This window comes from Mytilus californianus, unplaced genomic scaffold (assembly GCF_021869535.1).
Source record: "Mytilus californianus isolate M0D057914Y unplaced genomic scaffold, xbMytCali1.0.p SCAF_15, whole genome shotgun sequence".
In the NCBI taxonomy this organism is placed as follows: domain Eukaryota; kingdom Metazoa; phylum Mollusca; class Bivalvia; order Mytilida; family Mytilidae; genus Mytilus; species Mytilus californianus.
Genome location: NW_026262637.1, coordinates 11,369,820 through 11,379,091, shown reverse-complemented (window position 1 = coordinate 11,379,091; position 9,272 = coordinate 11,369,820). Strand labels below are relative to the sequence as shown.

The 9,272-nt window shown below is 34.6% G+C and overlaps 1 long non-coding RNA gene across 1 annotated transcript; it reads right to left on the bottom strand.

Annotated features, from left to right (window-relative positions):
• Positions 1 to 203: 203 nt before the first annotated feature.
• LOC127725404 (uncharacterized) lies at positions 204 to 6,434 on the bottom strand. Its single transcript, XR_007992993.1, has 3 exons — positions 6,212 to 6,434; positions 820 to 981; positions 204 to 336 (listed from the first exon to the last, which is right to left on the bottom strand). It is a non-coding gene; the product is annotated as an uncharacterized LOC127725404 (long non-coding RNA).
• Positions 6,435 to 9,272: the final 2,838 nt, after the last annotated feature.

The window sequence follows — 9,272 nt, the reverse complement described above, 5'->3', positions numbered from 1 at the left end:
GTTTGCAAACCATAGACGGATTATTCGTGTGGAGTTTTTTATAAGTATTGCATATATGTAAAACAAGATATTAGTTATGATTGACATCTAGAAGTTTATTTAATTCTGTTTTAAAGTGTTGTCATGATAGCATTCCAGCAAGGCCACTAGCATTCATTCCACCTAGACCCCCACCTGCTTTTTTCTTTATAAATCTTTTCATTTGTTGAGTCACTTTCCACATTATTCCAACTATAAGACAGAGGAGAGCCGACGTTAAACAGAACCAAAAGGCCCAACCTATTTTATCAGGGTCTTTAGAGCCGTAAATGATGGTTCCAACTAGGAGCATTCCAACTGAAAGAAACAATAATAGATTCATGTTTATACACTTCATTATAGCGAATTCATGTTTCTTTATCATAAGAATATAAACATATATGCATGGAATATTAACAATATTTTGTTTCTTTGTCTCACAACCTTTTCGGTTACTGTTGCTTCCGCTATGCATTTTTGGCATAAGACACCATAGAAATTCAAGCCTTTGAAAATTCACAGGGACTGAAACCTATTTTTGTACGTTATTAGGGTTTTTTTCTTCTAGTTACACGTTGTCGGATAGTGGTGTATATCGCAATTTCTAAACAAATTTAAAAAGTCCGTCGGCCTGATTTATTTTCAAAACAACAAACGAGAAAACAGGTACTTACAGAATGTGGCGGGGTTACATGTAAACATGTTAGTCTTCTTATAAAACGGAGTTCTACTTTAATAAAAATTAAGACTTCGATATAATATCATGCACAATGGAACCTTTTAACACTATCAAATACTCACACGAAGCTATCTGAAAGATGAAATTCATGTGATAGCATTCACAATGACAGCAACCTTGCGAATAGTATACAATCACTAGGTTTACTCCATCCCAAATAATCAGGAAAAGCATACAACTATCCGCACAAACAAATAATCCGAAGGCAGATTGTAGTCCACATCCTAGAAAAATTATAACATCTAATGAGTAACAACAACAACTATCATAAAATTATTATTAGTAGTAGTAGTAGTAATAGTATTCATATTATTATAATTAAGTCTTTCCACTTTTCCGTCGAAAAGATTGATTTTGTTCTGATTATTATTTTTGTTTCTTCCGCCTAATATTTTTCTTTCGCTGCTTGGTTGTTTCATAAGATGTCGCTTAGACATTTTGTAAATGATATCGAACAGTTTATACGCTTTTGAAACTGACACCTTTTAATCGAACACTTTACCTTGTAATCTTGCCGAACACTGTTTTTCTTGTGTGTACTTCTTCTTCCCAGATGGGCTTATACATCTTACCAATTTGTTCGTTATATCGTTGATGACCTTGAAATTGAGTTCAAGGTCAAAGTTAAATTTGACGATCTAGATTTTGACCTTTGCTTTAACTTCATATTTTTACATGATAAAGCAATGGGACCATTTTGCATTAGGTTGCAAGCCATATGACCTTGAAAAAGTCAACGGAAGTGACCTTGGGGAAACCGGAAGTAGCTATTTTTTGTACTTATTTAATGTAAAAGTTTATAGAACAATTAAGGGTCTTTCCACCCCAAACGATATATATTGATATTAAAATATTAGAAATGTTTAAAAGTCATTTACGGTGTCAGATGATACCTTAGTGTATGCTTATTCCAAATATTTTTGGTTTATATACTCTTTTGTTTGAAATAAGGGAAATAATTTGTTAATTCCGATTTGAAAAAAATGTCACTTCCGGTATCATATGGTAGGTTACTTGACACTGATTCCAAAAATATATGGTTCTATATACTTTTACATCAATGTACAATAAATTATAATAATGATAATGATAATTAAAAACCAATTGTTCAGAGAACAATTGAAGGTCTTTCCACAAAAAAACAAGTATTTTGATATGAAAATAGTAAAAATTCGGTTTAAAATGTCATTAACAGCGTCAAATGATAGCTTATAATACGCTGATTCCAAAAATATATGGTTTCTATACAATATTTTTTAAATAAGGGAAATAATTTATTACTTCCGGTTTGAAAAAGGTTACTTCCGGTATTAATTAACTGTTTAATTGACACTGATTCCAAAAATATATGGTTCTAAATACTTTTACATTCAAAAAGTACAAAAAAATAGCTACTTCCGGTTTACACAGGGTCACTTCCGGTTCCTTTTTCAAGGTCATATGGCTTGCAACTAAATGCAAAAAGTCCCATGGCTTTATCATGTATACAAATGAGGTAAAAGCAAAGGTCAAAATCTAGAACGGCAATTTTATCTATGACCTTGGGCTTAATTTCAAGGTCATCAACCAAGGACCTCAAATCAAAAGACCCTAGATCTAAATTATATTTGGTTCATGAGTTATATCACCATATGCATATTTTTGAATAAAGAGGGAAGAAAACGCTAATTTGATGTAAGCGCACCCTTTTAACCAATATGTATGTGTTACGACATGTCGCAACTTGCAATTAAGTAAAAATATGTTGTCGATATCTTATATCGTGTTTGAAAAGTGGTGAAAATAAGCCAAATTCCAAATTTAGAAATGACCTTGACCTTTGACCTTGACCCTATTATCTTTTTTTTGGACCAAGGATCTCAAATCAAAAGACGCTAGGTCTTTATCACTTATGGTTTACAAGCTACAACTACATTTTTCTTATTAAAAATACAAAAGGGGAAATAACTCCCATATGTAGTCTCCGGACCGCTTCGGTCAAAATTATTTTTAAGATCCTGAAGATATAACAAGCAAATTGGTGAAATAATTTTGTCGTAATCTTTAACGGTTGCGAAGGAGATTTGTACACAAGAAAAACAGTGTTTGGGGAGATAACTCTTACAATAAAAAGTGTTCGGCTTAACAGGGTCAGTTTCAAAATCGTAATAACTGTTTGATATCATATACAAAAAATCTAAGCAACATCTTGCGAAACAAAAAAGCACCGTCAGAAAAAAGTGGCGGAAGAAGAAAAAAATAATAATAATCAGAAGAAGAAAACCAATAGGTTTTTCCACAGAAAAGTGGAAAGACCTAATTAAAAAAATGAGAAATTGGTTTTTAAATATTATTATTATTATCATTAATTGTTATTATTATTTTCGTCTTTTGACTTTTGTTTGTGGTAATGTGATATTGTTTGTCCTTCGTCGACTTTTGTTTGTGGTATTGTTTGTCCTTTGTCGACTTTTGTCTGTGGTATTGTTTGTCCTTTGTCGACTTTTGTCTGTGGTATTGTTTGTCCTTTGTCGACTTTTGTCTGTGGTATTGTTTGTCCTTCGTCGACTTTTGTTTGCGATATTGTTTGTCCTTCGTCGACTTTTGTCTGTGGTATTGTTTGTCCTTCGTCGACTTTTGTCTGTTGTATTATTTGTCCTTCGTCGACTTTTGTTTTTGGTATTGTTTGTCCTTCGTCGACTTTTGTTTGTGATATTATTTGTCCTTCGTCGACTTTTGTCTGTGGTATTGTTTGTCCTTCGTCGACTTTTGTCTGTGGTATTGTTTGTCCTTCGTCGACTTTTGTCTGTTGTATTATTTGTCCTTCGTCGACTTTTTTTGTGGTATTGTTTGTCCTCCGTCGACTTTTGTCTGTTGTATTATTTGTCCTTCGTCGACTTTTGTATGTGGTATTGTTTGTCCTTCGTCGACTTTTGTTTGTGATATTATTTGTCCTTCGTCGACTTTTGTCTGTGGTATTGTTTGTCCTTCGTCGACTTTTGTCTGTGGTATTGTTTGTCCTTCGTCGACTTTTGTCTATTGTATTATTTGTCCTTCGTTGACTTTTAATTGTGGTATTGTTTGTCCTTCGTCGACTTTTATTTGTGATATTGTTTGTCCTTCGTCGACTTTTGTTTGTGGTATTATTTGTCCTTCGTCGACTTTTGTCTGTGGTATTGTTTGTCCTTCGTCGACTTTTGCCTGTTGTATTATTTGTCCTTCGTCGACTTTTGTTGGAGGTATTGTTTGTCCTTCGTCGACTTTTGTCTGTTGTATTATTTGTCCTTCGTCGACTTTTGTCTGTGGTATTGTTTGTCCTTTGTCGACTTTTGTCTGTTGTATTATTTGTCCTTTGTCGACTTTTGTTTGTGGTACTGTTTGTCCTTCGTCGACTTTTGTCTGTTGTATTATTTGTCCTTCGTCGACTTTTGTCTGTGGTATTGTTTGTCTTTCGTCGACTTTTGTTTGTGATATTGTTTGTCCTTCGTCGACTTTTGTTTGTGGTATTGTTTGCCCTTCGTCGACTTTTGTCTGTGGTATTGTTTGTCCTTTGTCGACTTTTGTTTGTAATATTGTTTGTCCTTCGTCGACTTTTGTTTGTGGTATTGTTTGTCCTTCGTCGACTTTTGTCTGTGGTATTGTTTGTCCTTTGTCGACTTTTGTTTGTAATATTGTTTGTCCTTCGTCGACTTTTGTCTGTGGTATTGTTTGTCCTTCGTCGACTTTTGTCTGTGGTATTGTTTGTCCTTCGTCGACTTTTGTCTATTGTATTATTTGTCCTTCGTCGACTTTTTTTTGTGGTATTGTTTGTCCTTCGTCGACTTTTGTCTGTGGTATTGTTTGTCCTTCGTCGACTTTTGCCTGTTGTATTATTTGTCCTTCGTCGACTTTTGTTGGAGGTATTGTTTGTCCTTCGTCGACTTTTGTCTGTTGTATTATTTGTCCTTCGTCGACTTTTGTCTGTGGTATTGTTTGTCCTTCGTAGACTTTTGTCTGTTGTATTATTTGTCCTTTGTCGACTTTTGTTTGTGGTATTGTTTGTCCTTCGTCGACTTTTGTCTATTGTATTATTTGTCCTTCGTCGACTTTTGTCTGTGGTATTGTTTGTCTTTTGTCGACTTTTGTTTGTGATATTGTTTGTCCTTCGTCGACTTTTGTTTGTGGTATTGTTTGTCCTTCGTCGACTTTTGTCTGCGGTATTGTTTGTCCTTTGTCGACTTTTGTTTGTAATATTGTTTATCCTTTGTCGACTTTTGTCTGTGGTATTGTTTGTCCTTCGTTGACTTTTGTTTGTGGTATTGTTTGTCCTTCGTCGACTTTTGTCTGTTGTATTATTTGTCCTTCGTCGACTTTTGTCTGTGGTATTGTTTGTCTTTCGTCGACTATTGTTTGTGATATTGTTTGTCCTTCGTCGACTTTTGTTTGTGGTATTGTTTGTCCTTCGTCGACTTTTGTCTGTGGTATTGTTTGTCCTTTGTCGACTTTTGTTTGTAATATTGCTTATCCTTTGTCGACTTTTGTTTGTGGTATTGTTTGTCCTTCGTCGACTTTTGTTTGTGGTATTGTTTGTCCTTCGTCGACTTTTGTCTGTTGTATTATTTGTCCTTCGTCGACTTTTGTCTGTGGTATTGTTTGTCTTTCGTCGACTTTTGTTTGTGATATTGTTTGTCCTTCGTCGACTTTTGTTTGTGGTATTGTTTGTCCTTCGTCGACTTTTGTCTGTGGTATTGTTTGTCCTTTGTCGACTTTTGTTTGTAATATTGTTTATCCTTCGTCGACTTTTGTTTGTGGTATTGTTTGTCCTTCGTCGACTTTGTCTGTTGTATTATATGTCCTTCGTCGACTTTTGTCTGTGGTATTGTTTGTCCTTTGTCGACTTTTGTTTGTGGTATTGTTTGTCCTTCGTCGACTTTTGTCTGTGGTATTGTTTGTCCTTTGTCGACTTTTGTTTGTAATATTGTTTATCCTTTGTCGACTTTTGTTTGTGGTACTGTTTGTCCTTCGTCGACTTTTGTTTGTAATATTGTTTGTCCTTCGTCGACTTTTGTCTGTTGTATTATTTGTCCTTCGTCGACTTTTGTCTGTGGTATTGTTTGTCTTTCGTCGACTTTTGTTTGTGATATTGTTGTCCTTCGTCGACTTTTGTTTGTGGTATTGTTTGTATGATTTTGATTGCTTCTGTATCTGTTTTTATATAAATCGTGACGTCTTGTCTAAAACATTTTTTTGTGCATGTTTTTTTTTTAATTGCTGTAGTCTATCGTTAATGAATATCCAATATCTACTTTTTTTTATAAAGATAATAAAACACAAATGTTTTAAGAAATCATCTGAAATGAACAATTTGGTTTTATTCGGAAAACCTGCGGCGGGTGTCATACTTGAAGTTCAACTGTAATTTTAAAGATACAAAATAATTAAGATTCAGTATGATATTTCATGACATACTGATACTAAAAAAAAAACCATACAAACCTTGGTCGCTATTCAAAATGTTCCCATAATCAACCGATATTCCAATTATAGCAGATAACGTCAGAATCCATGCAACAATAGTCAGAAGAAGACTTGTTATACCGCGACACACGAGTATTCCTTTCTGGGCTGTATCATCTGGACTGGCTAAGTCCATTTTTTGCGGAGAAGATTTTAATTCTAAAATGATATTATATTTATACTACTGAGCTTCCTATCAAATTATTTCCTTGGAGGAAACCTATCTTTGATGTCAGATTAATTGTAACGGAAACAACAAACTTATCTTTTTGTTATCTCTTATCTTTGACCTTTATGAACTGCATTGTACCCTCTTTATACGTTTCCGAGAATTATTGAGCATCTTATGTACGATGAAAGATGACAAATCACAAAACTTAGGTGGAATCAATAAATACATAATAGACAACGAAAAGTCACGGTGCTATCGAAACATTAGGCACATGTTCATCGGAGACACAGAAAAGTCACGGTGCAATCGAAACATTAGCTTCAGGTTCATCGGGGACACAGAAAAGTCACGGTGCAATCGAAACATTAGCTTCAGGTTCATCGGGGACACAGAAAAGTCACGGTGCAATCGAAACATTAGCCACAAGTAACAACACTTAAAAACATTCAGCAACTATTAGTTTTGGTTAAAAGCATACGACATCTATCTTGTTTATAGTAAACATACAAATAGAAACAGTTCACGGAATTGACAACTAATCATAGTGTTTGGCGAAATGTGCTTTATTATGATAATGTAATCAAATATAGTTATACCAAACATGGTATCAATAAACTAGCTACAATGAGCAAAGTGTCAATATTAAATACCTGAACCTAAACGAAGTCGCCAAACCGGGAAAAAACAAAAACAAAAATAATACAAAAACATACACACGTACACATACCCTAAAACCGACTGCTGACTAAATTAATCATGGCTGAAGTACTAGTAACTCGATACATATCAACACTGGCTTGTTCAATGTAAGTCTGAAAACAGTCAGATCGCCAGTCTTCATCATGTTTCTTTCAAATCTCAGGAAATCCAGCCTTTGTGGCTAACGTACCTCCGCCGTGCACCAACGAATGACAAAAACAAACTGTAGGGTCTGAACCAACAAGAACAATCAACTCTCTGTAACAGTCGAACAAAACGTCTCTAGATAAAGGCAATAACCTGTCATTGACAGGTAAAGCAAAAACGGGAGCATCCTTATCACCGGGTATTAAAGTCACAAGATGTTTGTAAGCTCGAACAGTACATATTAATGGCTCGACTGAGCAACATACAGAAACCTGATGTGTATGATCATGATCTTGTCTAGTCTTTGATTAATTCAATAAAAGAAGGATACCCTTATCACTAACAATAACATTCTTCCTGATCAATTGTCCACGGACTTAAAAGATGCAGAGCTTCTGCTGACCAGATTCGACGCCCTAAGCATGCCAAAAAATGCCAACGTTAGAAAACACAATAACCATGCATCTACATAATCATTTATTATATACTTAGTAGTAAAAACATGTAAATTGTATGTGTAATACGATCAACGGCAATCGTGCTGTATCAGCCATCAGTGATAATATCGATATCAGTCACGGCTGGAAAGGCTTTATCACACCCTTAATATGTATGACGTTACGTCATCGATATCAGTCACCTTTGCAAAGGCTTTTTAAATTATCAAATCCCTAATCTGTATGACGTCACGTCACATGAAAAAACACCTACTTGAGATTTATAATAAAGTCTATATGATATGGCTTTTTCAATATCACACACCGTATCAACCCTCAACTAATATAGTCCCTTGAGCAGAGCTCTTGGGATTATATTGGTTTCTCTAATTCTTCGTCAATTTATCCCTTTCTGCACCCATTGTATAAAAAAAATGTAATCAACGTGTGGTTTGTTTGATCTCAGTTTTTCATTGGTTAAAATCCGATTATGACGTCGAATTTTCTTCCTTTCCTCTGAATCTCCTATTGTGACGGCATGAAAAAAGGCGACCATGTTTGATGACGTCACATAGAAAGAACATATCTTTTTGCAGATCATTCGAAAAAAAGGAATAAATTTGCCTGCGTATTGTTTGAAAATCATTAGAGAAACAGATTCCACCACCAAATCTCGTGTAATACGATATTTATCCACTCTCGACAGTTAAATTTTAAATATTTAAAACGCTCGGCGAGCCTCGCGTTTTAAATTTGAAAATTCAACTGTCTCGAGTGGATAAATATCGTATCGCACTCGATGCAGTGGTAGAATCTATATGTCTCGGGTTGATACGGATGTGATATTGAAAAATCCATATAATATTCTCTATATATAGCCAATGTTTATTGTCAAATTTGGTATCAATCCTATAATTTTGAATTTTAAACCAATAAAATATCTTATCTTATCTTATCATGAAATGTCAATTAAAACAGCAGAGTTTTCTACATATTTTTATCGCATCTCGGGTAAATTAGTGACGTTATGAGTGGTTAACGCCGTCACGCGGTGTGACCTATGAATATATGGGGTCAGTAGATTTCATAGGGGGTTCATGACGTCACGTTTTCTATTAATGGTGACGTCATCTATATAAGTTATTGTATTTCATTATTTATTTTATACAAAACTTGGAAGGAAAAGTCCCATGTGCGATAAATTCGTTATACAGTTCACTTCTGACCCCTTACGGATCCATAGAGGGTAAGTAAAATCCATAGGTGATTCGGCCTTTGTCCTCACCCCCTATGGATTTTACTAACCCTCTATGGATCCGTAGTGTGTCAGTAGCAAACCGTATACTTATATATAGTAATATCATTTTAGAATTGTTTAAGTGTCCTTCTTTAAGAGCTGAATACTTTTGCTAAAACAGGTATTATAAGGTTACATTTACTAGCTATAGTACCGTATTAGTAATTTTAGTGCAACTATTATTATTGCAAGAAATCTATCTCTGTGCGATTTCGAGTTTGCTATACGTGATCATGCGAAAGTATTTACCACCAATGCATTATAGTGTAAAACTTTTAAAGTTTACAT